This window comes from Lissotriton vulgaris, chromosome 5 (assembly GCF_964263255.1).
Source record: "Lissotriton vulgaris chromosome 5, aLisVul1.2, whole genome shotgun sequence".
NCBI classification, from domain to species: Eukaryota; Metazoa; Chordata; class Amphibia; order Caudata; family Salamandridae; genus Lissotriton; species Lissotriton vulgaris.
The window spans coordinates 1,941,639,737-1,941,654,813 of NC_141693.1; positions in this window are offsets into that span (position 1 = coordinate 1,941,639,737).

Below are 15,077 nucleotides of genomic sequence, written 5' to 3' on the forward strand. Positions count from 1 at the left end.
TGAAGTATAAACAGAATTCTATGGCACCAATGTTAGTTGTGATGGGGGATTTTAACTGCCATTTATGCCCAAATTTGCTTCCCATCGCAGCAGAATGGAACTCCTGTAACTTGGAGGAAGGGCCACACTTTGAGCACACCCTGGAGGGCAAGGGGTTGTGCAGGTTAATTAATAAACATGCCCTGGATCACACAATTGATCAAGTAATGGTCCCGCTAGATAGGCAGGCTACGCCCACTTATAAAGGCTGGGGTCCTACTCCTTTTATTGACTTCATTTTAGTGTCACACCCGTTAAAAAGGAAAATTATGGGCTTTGCCATCGAAGCAAGTGGCTTTAGTGACCATAACCCCCTAACATTGTTCCTGCAAGTATCAAATGCAAGCAGGAATGGAAACAAAGTGTAAGGCCCAATTAGGGAAAAGCTAACGGACCAGGGTAGGCGGCTGAAATGGGCAAGAATCGACGGGGAAAGTTTTTATAGGTCCTTAGTAAATCTAGGTGGAGGAGTCATTGATAAATGTTTGGACCTCTCGATAGAAGGGCCCGCACTAGTGGCGGCATTTGAGGAAATGGCACATATAATTGATGCCCTCCTGAGAACAAAAGGACAGGGAAAGCCCAGAAAGGATCCTAGATGGTTTGACAGTGCTTGTTCACTGGCACAAAGGAAGCTGAGGGCCGCCCTGAGGTCAAATCGCATTGATAAATACAGGGTCACGCTGTGTAGAACACGCTACAAAAAGGAACTGAGCAGAAGGAAAAAGACGATCCAAACGCAAGTTTGGGAGGACTTAAGAGGTGCTGCAGAAAGGAAGGATCTGTCCACCTTCTGGAGCATTATTATTAATCCCTGCTTTAAAGAAACCAATAGCCCAGAGATTGGCACTAACATCTTGCCAGAGCAATGGGTAGAACATTTCTCTGGCCTTTATAATCGGAACCATACGGGGCACACAAACAGGTGTAAAGGTGATGGGCATTGGAATATAGCGTTAGAGTTTTCACTGGAGGAGGTCACGGCGGACATCCAGGGCCGTACAAAGAACAAGGCACCAGGCCCGGATGTGATACCGCCGGACTTATTCTTAAGTAAAGTAGAGTTGTGGGCCCCAATTCTAACTAGAACACTGAATGCCGCAATAGTCACAGGGCTACCCCGGTCATGGTCGTCTGCCACAATTGTGTCGATTTTTAAAAAGGGCAACAAAGACGATCCCCAATGTTATCGCCCGATTTCTTTAATAGATGTAACGGCAAAGACCCTGGGACGAGAAGTACTTACCTGTCTGATGACCTGGGCGGAAGATCAGCAAATTATCCCTGATGTTCAGTACGGATTTAGAGCTAACAGATCCACCTCTGATCAGTGCCTGAATTTATATTTATTGGTGTCCAAGTACACAATTGCAGGTGCAGAAACGGTTTAGCTGGCCTTTATGGACCTCACGGCAGCGTTCGATTGCGTTAATAGAGAGAAGCTGTGGGACCTTTTAGATAGTTTAGGTGCAGATAAGAACATCATAAATATTTTAAAAGCCCTGCACTGGAGTACCACGGCCAATGTAAGATACAATATGGAGGGGGGATGCACTGAGTCCTTTGCTTGCAGAAGTGGCGTGCGGCAAGAATGTATATTAGCGCCCTTCCTCTTTTCGGTATATATAAATGGTCTGGAGAAAGCGCTATTAGAACTACAGGTGGACTCCCCAAGAATAGGTAGAAGAGCAATTCCAGTGCTACTCTACGCGGATGACGCGGTTTTGCTGGCCCGTACCCCGAGGGGCCTCCAAACCCTGATAGATGGCTTGGTGACTTTTATGGGTAACCTAGTGCTAGCTAACGTATCTAAGTCCTATGTCATGGAAGTGGGAAAAAGACAGAGGGCAAGCTTTAATTACAGTATAGGAGAATTTAGAATTAAAAAGGTACAATCCTTTTTGTACCTGGGAATATTGCTTGATGGGCATTTACATTTTAAAGTTTAATTAGAGGAGCGTTGTTCCAAGTTGTTGTCAAGTACAGGGGCCATAATGAACTTTGGCCGTAGACTGGGCCGGTGGTCACCAGAGCAAATGATGAAGTTGTATAACTCCATCTGCTACTCTAAAGTGGCATACGGAACGGAGCTCTTGGGATTCTCCGATATGGACAAGTTGCAGGTGGAGGAAAATAAGTTCATGAGAAGGCTGTTGCGGGTCCCTAAGGGCGTCCCTGCCTATATTGCTCACGAAGAGCTGGGGGCCCCCTTTCTGGAAGACAGGATACAGGTTAGGCCACTATTAGCATGGCTCAAGATATGGGAAAACCCGGAAGCTGATTTGACCAGGCAAATTATACTGGACTGTCTCGGAAGGGATAAGGGACTGGACATTCCCTGGCTCAAGTCGATTAAGGTAACCTGCGGGGAATGTTACTGTAAGGACCTGTTGCCAGACCCGGCGAGGAGAATAGTCCGGGACAAGGCTAGCGTGAAGAAGAAGTTTTTTAATTTTAAGATAGCCGTCAGAGAGGAGGAGGAATGGGGGAAACAGTCAGTGAGATCTTATAACCTGGTAAGGTCTTGCGAAAATATGGAACCGTACCTGGCACTTATACATAACGCTCAAGACCGATTTTTAATGACACGTTTTAGACTCAACATTTTACATTATTTATTAGCAGAACCAGCTGGTTTTATAAATCATGGAGAGTCAAAGGGGCCCTGCGGCTGTGATCATAGATCTCCGCAGGACACCCTTCACTTTGTACTACTTTGCCCATATTATCAATTGCCAAGGCGTTTATTTCTAAAAAACTGGTTAAAGAAAATGAAATTTAGACACACCAAGGTAGCCCTTCTATACCTAAAATTAGCACAGGACCCTCTTACCCTCCTTGCCATTACTAGCTTTTTTTAGGTTGGCACTGAAATTAAGAGAGACAAGATCCTCACAGGATAACTGAGGCGGAAAGGAGATGGGTCTACCCTAACCCAAACGGAATGAATTTCACTGTTGTGTTTTTAAGCTATTGAATGTAATTGTCATGGATTTTGTAATGAATTACTGAAGTGTCGTCCATTTCTTCCTTTTGTTTTTTTTTTAAATATACATGTACTTTTATGGTGCTGTAAATAATACCGGATAAAGGAATTTATTTTCAAATAGGGGATAGTGCATATGCCGTCCGCTCGTTCATCCTGACACCCTACCTCAACCCTTCAACCCCCAGCCAGAGGCGATACAACAGGGCACACAAATCAACCAGGAACATTGTGGAGTGCACCTTTGGCCTCTTGAAAAGCAGGTTTTGCTGCCTCCACAAAAGTGGAGGGGCACGCCAGTATACACCTATCATCTACTGTAAGATGTTTGCCACTTGTGCAATGTTGCACAACTTTGCGACTAAGAAGGACACAGAGGTGGAATTGAGCGACTTTGAGGACCATGATGATGATCATGCACTGCCTGAACCCACACAGCAGGAGTTGCTACACCAACAGATGGCAGACACAGACGGGCAGAGATCACACAGAACTACTTTTAAGTAAGTAAAGAGACTCAGAAAGGTGGAGTATGCACCCAACGTAGTTTAATATTTGGCACTCCGCAGGTATTCAAAAGCACAAATGTGCAACACAAATGTCATCCATGTAATAATGGTAGTCCTGGGTCAATTCCCCATTAACTGAAAAAGTCATTTTCGCTCACGCCTACCAGTGCCAGATGTAAGTGGCTGGCTTTCTTCACTGTGCGTTTGGGCTGTTGGCTCACCATGGCGCCTGCTGCTCCTCCGTGTCTCCACAACAAGGGGGCTTGTCATGCTGCTCCTACTGGTGCTATCCTCACTTTCTGGGACGTCCAGGGCACCAGTTTGTGCTGCCTGTGCATTCATCATCAGCTCTACAGCACCAGTCAGACTAGCAATGCCCCTAGACACCTCATTGCTGTTGTGTGAGAGTCCCTCTTGTATGTTAATGCAACGTCTACATAGCAGGGAAGTGGCTGTGGCCAAGCGGTTTATTGCTTTACTTTGCTGCTGCGCATGCTGCCTCTCCTTGCGCCTTGCTAACATGTCCTGGTCCAGTTTGCTGCACAGGAGCTGCACTGATTGTGTCATGTCCCGCATCCCTGCAGCCATCTGCTTGTTCACATCGACCAGTTCTCTAATGCCCTTCCCTATATCTTTCACATTTGTGTTCAGGTTCCTCATCTGGCTTTGCACAGACAGGATGGCCTTCCCCTGCATCCTTTGGATTTTCACCATGCTACCCTAAAGGCCACGGAAGACACTGGGACCCTCCACATGAGCTGTTACAATGCTTTCTCTGTGCCTGCGGCGTCTGCTACCTGTACGGACAACCTTTGCACTGGACTGCTGTGTGGCAAGGCTACCTTCCCCAGGCAAGGTTGGTGTGGCATCCCCCTCCATGCCACCCGCTGGTGACTCCATTTGGACAAGTGGGGCAACTACATACCTCCTGCTCTTTTGTGATGCAGGAGTTGTCATAGGCAGTGATGCAGGCAATTCAAGTGAGGACAGTGGCAGAGGAGAACCTGAAAGTTCTGGGGACGCCTGCAGATGTGGAGACATTTCTGGGTCTTGTGATGGTGGCTGTGTAGTTAGTGCACCTGTATCCTCTGTTACATTCTCTGCACTTGGCCCTGGCTCCTGGCTGTCATCCCTCTCTGGTGCTGTGCCTTCTGTCTCTCTGGTACGCCTGCGTGATGTCTTGCCTGTGGACATATAAGCGTACATTAGCTTGGTGAAACTGTCTCACAGCCACTACAATGAAATCATTTTCACTTGTACAATGTGCATGTTGCCTGCGCTTCACTATGTCTGAAATGATTAGCCTAACTTGTTGCTTGCTGTGCTGTATGACATGGTCCTTCATTTACTGACGACATGTCCCATAATGCATTGCTCCTGAAGTGCTACCTCTACTGGACAGTGGTTGACTTTGCCACATAGGGTAAAGGGAAGGCTGATGGGGTGGGGGTGATTGCTGTGCATGCGTCTTACCTTTTCTGGGGGCAGCTATGGCTGAGTTGTCTGCATCTCCCAGTCCACAGACGCTCTCTGGTTCAATGGTGGACCCCACCAGCTCCCCCAGGTCACTCAGGGGGGTTCATCCCTCCTCCAGTTTTGTTTGCCTGTCTGTGGAGCTCAGCAATTTTTTTCTTTGTCAGGCTCCTGAGGCCATACCACCTCTTTTTCAGGTCGTCTACGTCCCTTGGAGTCACTCCTACTGCATTCACCTTTGTTTGAATGTCCAGCCAAATCTTCCTTTTTGCTGATTCAGCCACAGTCAGGGACAGCTTGCCAAACACTTTCTGGTGTTCCTTAACCACCTTCTCCACAAGGACCTGCAGCTCCATGTTGCTAAATATTATTTTCCTCTTCCTTTCTGGCTGTTCCTTTTCAGTTCTGCTTGCCATTTTCACAGTTTAAAAAGTGCAAAACTTTTTCTGTGGCTCAGGGACTCAGCTCAGCTCCAACTGCCTCTCCAGCAGCTTCTAATTACTTGCAGCTGCCTGTGTAGCCACTTCCTGGTAGGGAGGGGGAGGGTGGTAGCACCTGATTGGCTGCCTGATTCAGTTTAACTTTTATTTGCTTTCCGATTCGGTATTTACCGAATCTGTATTTCCCATTCATTCCTAATGGCCTTTTGGCCAATAGGAATGAATGGAAAGTACAGATTCGGTAAATACCGTTTCGGTAAATCCCAACGGCAGATTCCGAATTTCACGGAATCGGTAAAAAATACCGAATTTTTATCTACATTGCATTTACCGATTCTAAAATACCGAATCAGTAAAATTCGGTATTTTAGAGTCGGTAAATTCAATTTCCCTACATCTAGCCCCTAGTTTCTTAGGGGAATCCTAGTCCATAATGATTTACCATGTTATAGATCAACACGATGATACTGCCAACCGTACACTACTCATTTCTTTGAGACCACTTCCTGCCCTCTCTGGGGCAACACAGAACGAATCTTGTTAACAGTAAGCCTATTAGTTATTATGGGTTCATGTTGGATGGAGGCTAAATGGTTTCATCATGTCGATGTATGAATCTACAATGGGAGCTCCAAGGGTGAATCCCAACAGTCACAAGGGTTCTTTATACATGGTTTCATATAGTCCTGGTGGGAATATACAATTGGAGCTCCAAGGGTGAATCCCAACAGTCACAAGGGCTCTTTATAAATGGTTTCGTAAAGTCTCGGTGGGAATCTACAATGGGAGCTCCAAGGGTGAATCCCAACGTCACAAGGGTTCTTTATACATGGTTTCATATAGTCCTGGTGGGAATCTACAATGGGAGCTCCAACGGTGAATCCCAACAGTCACAAGGGCTCTTTATAAATGGTTTAAATAATAATAAATAATAGAAGGAAACCCAGCCCACGTGGCAGACTGGGCTGGTTCAATCAGAAGTGTAGGGAGGCGAAGTCACTTCTCATTGAAGCAGTAAAGTCCAAAGTACCATCTAGGACTAGGATGGCCAGGAGGTACTACGCATTCTGCCAAAAAAACGCCAAGATGGAGTGGGAGGATAACTTCTGGCAGGACCTTCTGACTGCTAGTCGAGGGAAAGACGCAAAACGTTTTTGGGATTTGGTGGGTATCAGGAACCGTCCTGACGATACCTCGAGGCCCTGTACCATCAACGCCCAAACTTGGTTCTCCCACTTCCAAAAACTCTACTCTGCCATCGAAGGTTCACTTAATGACCCCTTTGACCTCCCGCCCTCTAGTCTGGCCCAAGACCTGGAATCCTTTTCTGTTTTGGAAGTTACAAAACAGATCAAAACCCTGGTCCCTCTTAAAGCAGCCGGCCCGGATGGCCTCCCAGGCGATATCCTCCGAGCATACCCAGAAGAGTGGGGGGCTATAATTTCTGCACTCCTCAATGCAATTGCCGCGGGTGGCAATGTGCCAGACTCCTGGAGAGGTGCTGAGGTGGTCCCCATTTACAAGAAGGGCAGCAGGGACCTACCTGGGAACTATAGGCCTATAAGCCTAATAGATTCGTCCCAGAAATTGGCGGGGAAAGTGATATTGGGGAGGATCTCGCAATGGGTGGATGAAAACCACATCCTGTCCGACATGCAAGCCGGGTTCCGTTCAGGCACTGGAACCATCGAACAGGTATTTAGGCTCCTGCTAATACATTGGAAGGTGGTGGAGCTAGGCAAAGGCAGAGTCTACTTGGCCTTTATTGACCTAAAGACTGCCTTTGACCTGGTTCCCAGGGAGGAACTCTGGAGGGTGTTACACGATCTAGGGATGCCCCCGTACTTATTAAACCTCCTCATCAAACTGCACAAAAACACCTATGCACAGGTTAGATGGGGGTTGAACGGGGAAAAGACCGACAAGATCAGGGTCGAGAGGGGAGTAAGGCAGGGCTGTGTTCTGGCCCCCACCTTATTTTCCCTCTATATCAATGGGGTGGTAGACCATCTACTCGGCGAAGCAGCAGACGCTCCCACCTTGGGAGGCGTAAAAATTCCAACCTTGCTGTTCGCCGACGACACCCTCCTCATCTCTAAAACCCCCCAAGGTCTCCAGACATTACTAAATCGCTTCCAGGACTTCTGCATCTCCAGGGGCCTTGTTATCAATGTGGAAAAGACCAAGTACCTAGTTCTGCACCCGCCCCGCAAACTTGGCCGCCCCCCTATTTTGAATTCTATACCCCTAGAACGAGTGGCAGAATTCGATTACCTGGGAATCCGACTCAACGACGCGATGAACTGGACCGCCCATATCAACAAAATGGTACTGACCCATAAAAGGGTGGGGGGGGCTATCCTCAAAGAGTTTAACAACTCAACTAAACACTGTGTTGCCCCCCTACTTGATATATATAAAGCTCGTGCGGTCCCTGGGTCACTATATGGAGCAGAATTGTGGGGTTTGGACAAAGTGGACCTACTGTGCAAGGCGGAAAATAAATTCATCAAAGATCTCCTTGCCATACCATCGAGTAGTCCGACTATTCCAGTGCTCATGGATGCTGGCTGCAAAGCAATAGGGGAACAGGCTCGCCTGCGACCCCTCTTGCTTTGGGCCCGTCTGTGGAGGGTACCGGAGCTAAAACCCTATGCTGACGGCCTTGCTGAGGTGATGCACGCCGACGGTTGGCACAGAATCAAATGGCTGAAGAACATCAAACACCTTTTAGGGGACCTAGGCCTGGACTCTTGTTGGCATAGTCACTCCGCCCCCCCGAAGGAGACCCTAAAAAAACTGTTCTGGGAGTGGGTCCGCGTGAAGCGCATCAGTAATCAGCAGCACTGCAAAACCACCGCAGCTTTTCTGCTGATAAAAGATATCGTTGCCTACGAGCCATACATGGATCTAATAACAATTGCCATGGACCGGTCCCTGTACATCAAATTCCGGCTGGGGCTGTTACCCTTGGCCGACCTTTGTTCCAGGTGGAATAAATCCCAGCCCTCTTCACGATACTGTGCTCTCTGTCCCGATAAACCAGAGACTGTGCCACACTTTCTTTTTGAATGCCCAGATTACGGCCGACCTAGATCACGTTGGATTGGTCCTATCTGCAGAGAACTGGGTACTCGTCAGCACTCTGTCGCCCTTCGGATTCTATTAACTAATACAGCCCCCCCGATTGTTTGTGCCGTTGCCAAGTTTTTAAAATGGGCTTGGTTGATTAGACTCAGAAGACTGTCCACATCAATTTAATCTTCTCTTAACTAATTTATGATGTTTTAATGTGTTTTAATGTTTTCTACTTATTGTACAGTCATACTTTTTTCGACATGCTGTTTTAATCTTGTGTACCGCTTTTATGATATATGCATATCGAAATAAAGCAATCAACCAACCATAAATGGTTTCATAAAATCTTGGTGAGAATCTACAATGGGAGCCCCAAGGGTGAATCTCAACAGTCACAAGGGCTCTTCATAAATGCTTTCATAAAGTCTTGGTGGGAATCTACAATGGGAACAACAAGGGTGAATCCCAACAATCGCAAGGGCTCTTCATAAATGGATTCATAAAGTCTTTTGGGAATCTACAATGGGAGCCCCAAGGGTGAATCCCAACATTCACAAGGACACTTCATAACGCTGTAAGAAGCAAATGAGTTAGTGGCATAATGGAGAAGGCCAAACTATAGACTTTCATTTCTTTATATAATCATTCTGATTTCACTAGGCTAGGTATACATAAACAAACAATTTATGAGACTTAATAAAATCTACGACCGTACATACTATTTTCTTATAGATTCAACAATCTATTTTCTTTGGGTCACCCTGGGCCTCATGGTGGCCAAAGGGAACATAGTAAGGTTGTGGGGAGCAGAATCAACACCACAGCTCAAGGACTGGAAACAAGTTATGGACTGTTGCATGGTGGCAGTAAGGGTAATCTATGAGGGGTGCGGTTGTCCCCGTAAGTGGCCAAGGATTTGGGGTCACTGGAATGAATACAAGAGTTCTCCGAGTTAGGGAAGAGATCCTCTGCAATTGCTATGGGCGGGAATGTAGCTGCAACTGAATGTAGTGATGTAGATTTATGATACCGTCTAGTTTCAACGTATGTGAAGTGGGGGATCGTGTTACTAATCTGTATATCTATAATAACCTGATACTACAGATTGGACTGTGATTTCTCCGTCATCATATACTCAATAAAAAGATATGATTAAAAAAACAACAATCGAGTTTCTTAGGGGAATCCTAGTCCATAATGATTTACCATATTATAGATCAACCCGATGATACTGCCATCCGTCCACTACTCATTTCTTTGAGACCACTTCCTGCCCTCTCCGGGGCATCACAGAACGGATCTTGTTCACAGGAAGCCTATTTGTCGTATTGTCCAATCACTGTGTAAGTTAATCTGTCCACGGTGGCTGGTGCATGCATTTCAGACCTCCAGTTCTCTGTTTTGTCATATTGATCTTTCAATCTTTTTTCATTGTAAAGTAAAAGGTTAATTCAAAACATTTTATTTTTCTCCATTAGGTTTATAATATAAACTTTTCAAGTATCAGATAAAAAAAAAGTTCTGGAGAAGAATGTAGACTCGGCAGCACTGCCTTCACTCACTACATGCCTCATACCCATTTCTTTATGTAGAGTTTCAGATCATTTGTAATCTGAGTTCTCATGTAACCAGGCCACCCTCAGTAAATGCACTAGTTGCCAATAGACTGCTCGTAGGTTGCAGAAATCTTTGTGGTCATCTCCGCGCAATGCCTGTCTAGCACTTGCATGCATGACACTACCTCACTTTGGACACATTTCCTGAAACAACAATCTCAGTCTATGTTAATGTTAATGTTAATGTTATATGGGCTTGTATAGCGCGCAGCTGCCCCAGCCAAGGGGCGTCCCAGCGCTTTCTGTATGAGGAGTGGGCAGATGGTGGGATCGGGGAGGTAAAAAGGGAGAAGAAAGTTTAGCAGAAGAGGTGAGTTTTTATGGCTTTCCTAAAGGACTGCAGATCTTGTATCCCTCTGATCGGATCAGGGAGGTCATTCCAGAGCTTGGCGGCCAAGTATTTGAAGGAGCGGCCGCCCATCCTGGATAGTTTGATACGGGGTACTGTTGCGAGATTTTGTCCTTCTGAGCGTAGGGTACGTCGAGGGACGTAGTTTGACAGAAGTGGGCAGAGCATGGGTGGAGAAGCCATCTTTAGGATTTTAAATGCTAAGCACAGTGTTTTGAAATGAATTTGTTTCTCCATTGGGAGCCAGTGGAGTTTGGTGAGGGTACTGGCTACGGACGCATGGCGGGGGATACCTACCAGCGCCCTAGCGGCGGCATTCTGTACTTGCTGGAGTCTAGCTTTTTCAGCTACGTTCGTTCCTAGCAAAAGGGAGCTGGCATAATCCAGCCTGGAGAGGATGGCTGCCTGTACCATCGTCTGACGGGTTTGGTTGTCGAAGAATCCTAGGATGGGTCTGAGATTCCTTAGAATGCCGAAGCAGGTTGCTGCCACTTTTTTTGTGTGCTGAGTGAATTTAAGGGCAGAGTCTACCCAGACTCCCAGGTTTTTGACACAGTCCTTGGGTTCCGGTGGTTGTCCTAGGTCTGCTGGCCACCAGTTGTCCCCCCAAGTGTTAGTCTTTTTTCCTACCACCAACACCTCGGTTTTGCCGATGTTAAGCTGTAGGTAGTTCGCTGTCATCCATTCTGTGATGTCAACGAGAGTGCGTTGGAATTTTTGGGTGCTAAGACCACTTTCATCGTTTAGTGCCACCACCAGCTGAGTGTCGTCAGCGTAGGATACGAGCGACAATCCGTGTCTCCTGGCCACCTCCGCCAGGGGCTGGACATACACATTGAACAGGGTGGGGCTAAGAGCTGAGCCCTGGGGTACGCCCTGTTCAATGGGGCATTCCCTGGAGAGGTGGGGGGGGGGGGTGTAGACTCGGAAGGACCGGCCCGATAGAAAGTCTCTGAACCAGTCAAGGGCTGGCCCTGATACCCCGACCGCTTTTAGCCTGAACAGCAGAACCTCGTGTGACACTGTGTCGAAGGCAGCACTGAGATCAAGTAGAATCAGTGCTGCCGTTCCACCAGAGTCTAAAATGGTGCGGAGGTGTTCAGTCACACTTAGTAGGGCTGTTTCAGTGCTATGACCAGCCCGGAAGCCATGTTGTGACCAGTCTAAGATGTTATTAGATGCCAGGTGTTTGGTCAGGATGGTGTTTACATGGGCTTCTGCTACCTTGGCTGGCCAAGGGAGGAGGGATATTGGTCTAAAGTTATATTGCATTTAATTATAAAATGGCATGTTTTGGTCTCTTATGCAGGGAAATGCAGTCATTCCCTGGATTTGTTCTGAAAGGCTTGACCTGTGTCACATGACACTCCAAGTAGTACTCCTGGAAACCTGCATGTTGTGCAGCTTTACAGGCATACTACTACGCAGGCTTGTGATTTGCAAAATAATGTAAAAGTATGTGCAAGCAAAGTTCTAAATCGTTGCACATACTTTTTGGGGGAATTCATCCCCTTGTCAGCTACCTGCTCAAGAGAAGTAGCCATAAATGAGGACCACCTGGAATGAGTATACCTCTTGCTGGCCCGAGGCTGAACCCCTGTACCCTGGTTGCCCGTTATCACTGCCTCCTTAATTTTATAGAGAGCAATGCTATACTCTCTCAACAGAGAAATGCTCAGATTACTTGCCGGTAATCTTCATTACTTCGATTCCTTATTCCCATTACTTACTATATGCATTATGTGACTCGAAGCCTCTCTCCGTTCACTATTCTCAAGCACACATTAAACATGAAAAGCCAGCCCCGCCCATTTACTTACTAAAGGAAAACAAGGATTGCACACTTCCTGTTTTTACTGAGCCTCTCAGACACTCCATATAATAAAAAAGGAAGGCAGGAACATAAGTAATGGGATGAGGTTTAAGGAATCAGAGTAATCAATATTACCGGTAAGTAATCTGAGCATTACCTCCTCATCCATTCCATGTCCCATTCCTTACTATTCGCAAAAATATCCAAGCATATACAGACACCAAGGGCAGAAGTCATGCTCAAATTATTTAATAAACATAATCCAACAAGCTTCATGATTGTCATTTAAGAAAAATAATAGGTTTATACCCGCTTAGAAGTGAGCGCTGTTGTGATAACCTGTAATTCTGAATATTGAGCCAAATTCAGTCTTTAAAAATCTACAAAGGTAGATTGAGAGGGCCAAGTGCCTGCAGCATGTATCTCTGCCCAAGAAGCAAGAAGTTTGCCTAACCCAACTACCAACATCCTACCCTCCCGGAACCTCTGGAACAGACTCAGCACCTTCTACCATCACAAAAACAAGACAGTTTTTGACGTCTTCGATGACAATAACCTTCACGAGGAACCGTCTCCCACAGCCCCACGCAGCCAAACCTGGACAGCTGGACTGCCCTCAGCGTTGAAGACACCCTAAAGTTTATGAAGACCACCCACTCTGGGGCCCCCGCGGATCCCTGTCCCCATCACATCTACCACAGAACCACAGACATCATTGCCCCAAGGCTTCAACAAATCATCAACTGCTCATTCGAGAACGCCTCCTTCCCCGATGACTGGAAATATGCCGAAACCAACCCTCTCCTGAAAAAACCCTCGGCAGACCCCACCGACCTCATAAACTTCAGACCAATCTCCATACTCCCATACCCGGCAAAAGTCTTGGAAAAAGATGTCAACAGCCAACTCGCCCCCTTCAGAGAAGAAAACAACATCCTCAACTCCTAATCAGGCTTCAGGAAGAACCATAGTACCGAAACTGCCCTTCTCTCTGCGACAGGTGACATCCACTACCTCCTCGACAAAGGAGAGTTCTAGACCTCTCCGCAGCCTTAGATACACTATCTCATCGCACCCCAGCCTGCAGGCTCCACAACGCCAGAATCCGGAACAAGGCCCTCGACTGGATCCACTCTTTCCTCTCCGACAGAACCCAACGGGTCAGACTCCCTCCTTTTCTCTCGGAACCCACACTGACCACCTGCGGAGTCACCCAAGGCTCCTCCATCAGCCAAACCCTGTTCAACATCTACATGGCCCCACTCGCATCCATCGTCAGTCCACACAGACTCAACATTGTTTGGTACGGAGGCAACACCCAACTCATCATATCTCTGTCAAACAAACCCATACTCTCCAAATGTAACTTTCAAGTCGTATGGAAGCAGTCGCCAAATGGAAGAAGAACAGCTGCCTGCAACTCAACACAGACAAAACTGAGGTGCTCATCATGGGACCACACCCCAAAGCCTGGAACAACACCTGGTGGCCCTCTGCCCTCGGGAACCCCCTGCCACCACGAACCACGCATGCAACCTCAGAATCATCCTGACTCTGAACTCAAAGTGGACTGCCAGATTAACGCTGTCACCTCTTCCTGCTACCACAGCCGCCTCCTACTCTGAAAGACCTTCAGTTGGATTCCTTCGAACACAGCAAAACCGTCACACACACCCTAATCAGCAGCAGATTAGACTATGGCAATGCACTCTATGTCGGAGTCAACAAGAACCTCACCCGCAAACTACAGAACGTCAAGCATGCCACCGCAAGACTAGTCCTCAACCTACTGTGCCACTGTCACCTCAGCTAACACCTACGGACTCTACACTGGCTCCCCGTCGAGAAGAGAATCACCTTCAAACTTCTCAACCACGTCCACAAAAGCCTCTACAACACCTGACCCACCTACATGAACCACCTCCTTTCTTTCCATGCACCCCAAAGATCCCTCCGCTTGTCCTAGCTCTCCCTTGCGACAGTACCACGAACAAAGAAGACCAGATCAGGAGGATGCTCATTCTCCCTCCTCGCTGCCAAGGCATCGAACTTCCTCCCTCTCAACCTCCTACAGACTCCGTCATTCCCCAAGTTCTTCAAGGACCTCAAGACCTGGCTTTTCGACGGAGCACTGTAATCCTCTGGGAGCTGCACCCCTACCCCCCTCAGCACTGTGATACCCCACTCGGGCGAGTAGCTGCGCTCTAAAAAAAACATGATTGAATGATCCCAAGGGTTGAATGTATCTGAACAGAACCTGGAGCAACCAGATCTGCCTTAGAGTAAGCAATGGAAATTACCTCTCTTATCCAATGAGATAGAGTGGAAATAGACTTCTTACCCCTGTTTGCATACTAAAAGTTAATTAAATGGGAGGCACTCCTTAAATTTGAAGATCTAGTCACCTAGGTAAACTGAGACGAAAGTCTAACTTTACGACTGTCGGTATTCACAAAGGGCATTTACAAGTACTAAAATCAGACTTTTGGTCTGAGTTAAACGTAAAACTAAAACTTAAGTATAACTGAGACAAAAGTCTAACTTTACTTATCATAAATGCCCTTTGTGAATACCGAAAGTCACAAAGTTATAATGTCGTCTCAGTTCACCTTTGTGATTTGGGCCCATAGACTTTAACTACTCTCACCACATCCAAAGGGGAATCAGACTCAGAAGGAGAAGGAAGAACTGGAAGAACAGGTTCCTGAGACCTATGAAATTACCTTAGGGATGAAGCAAGGACCTAACTGTAAATCAATACGATACACGAACAA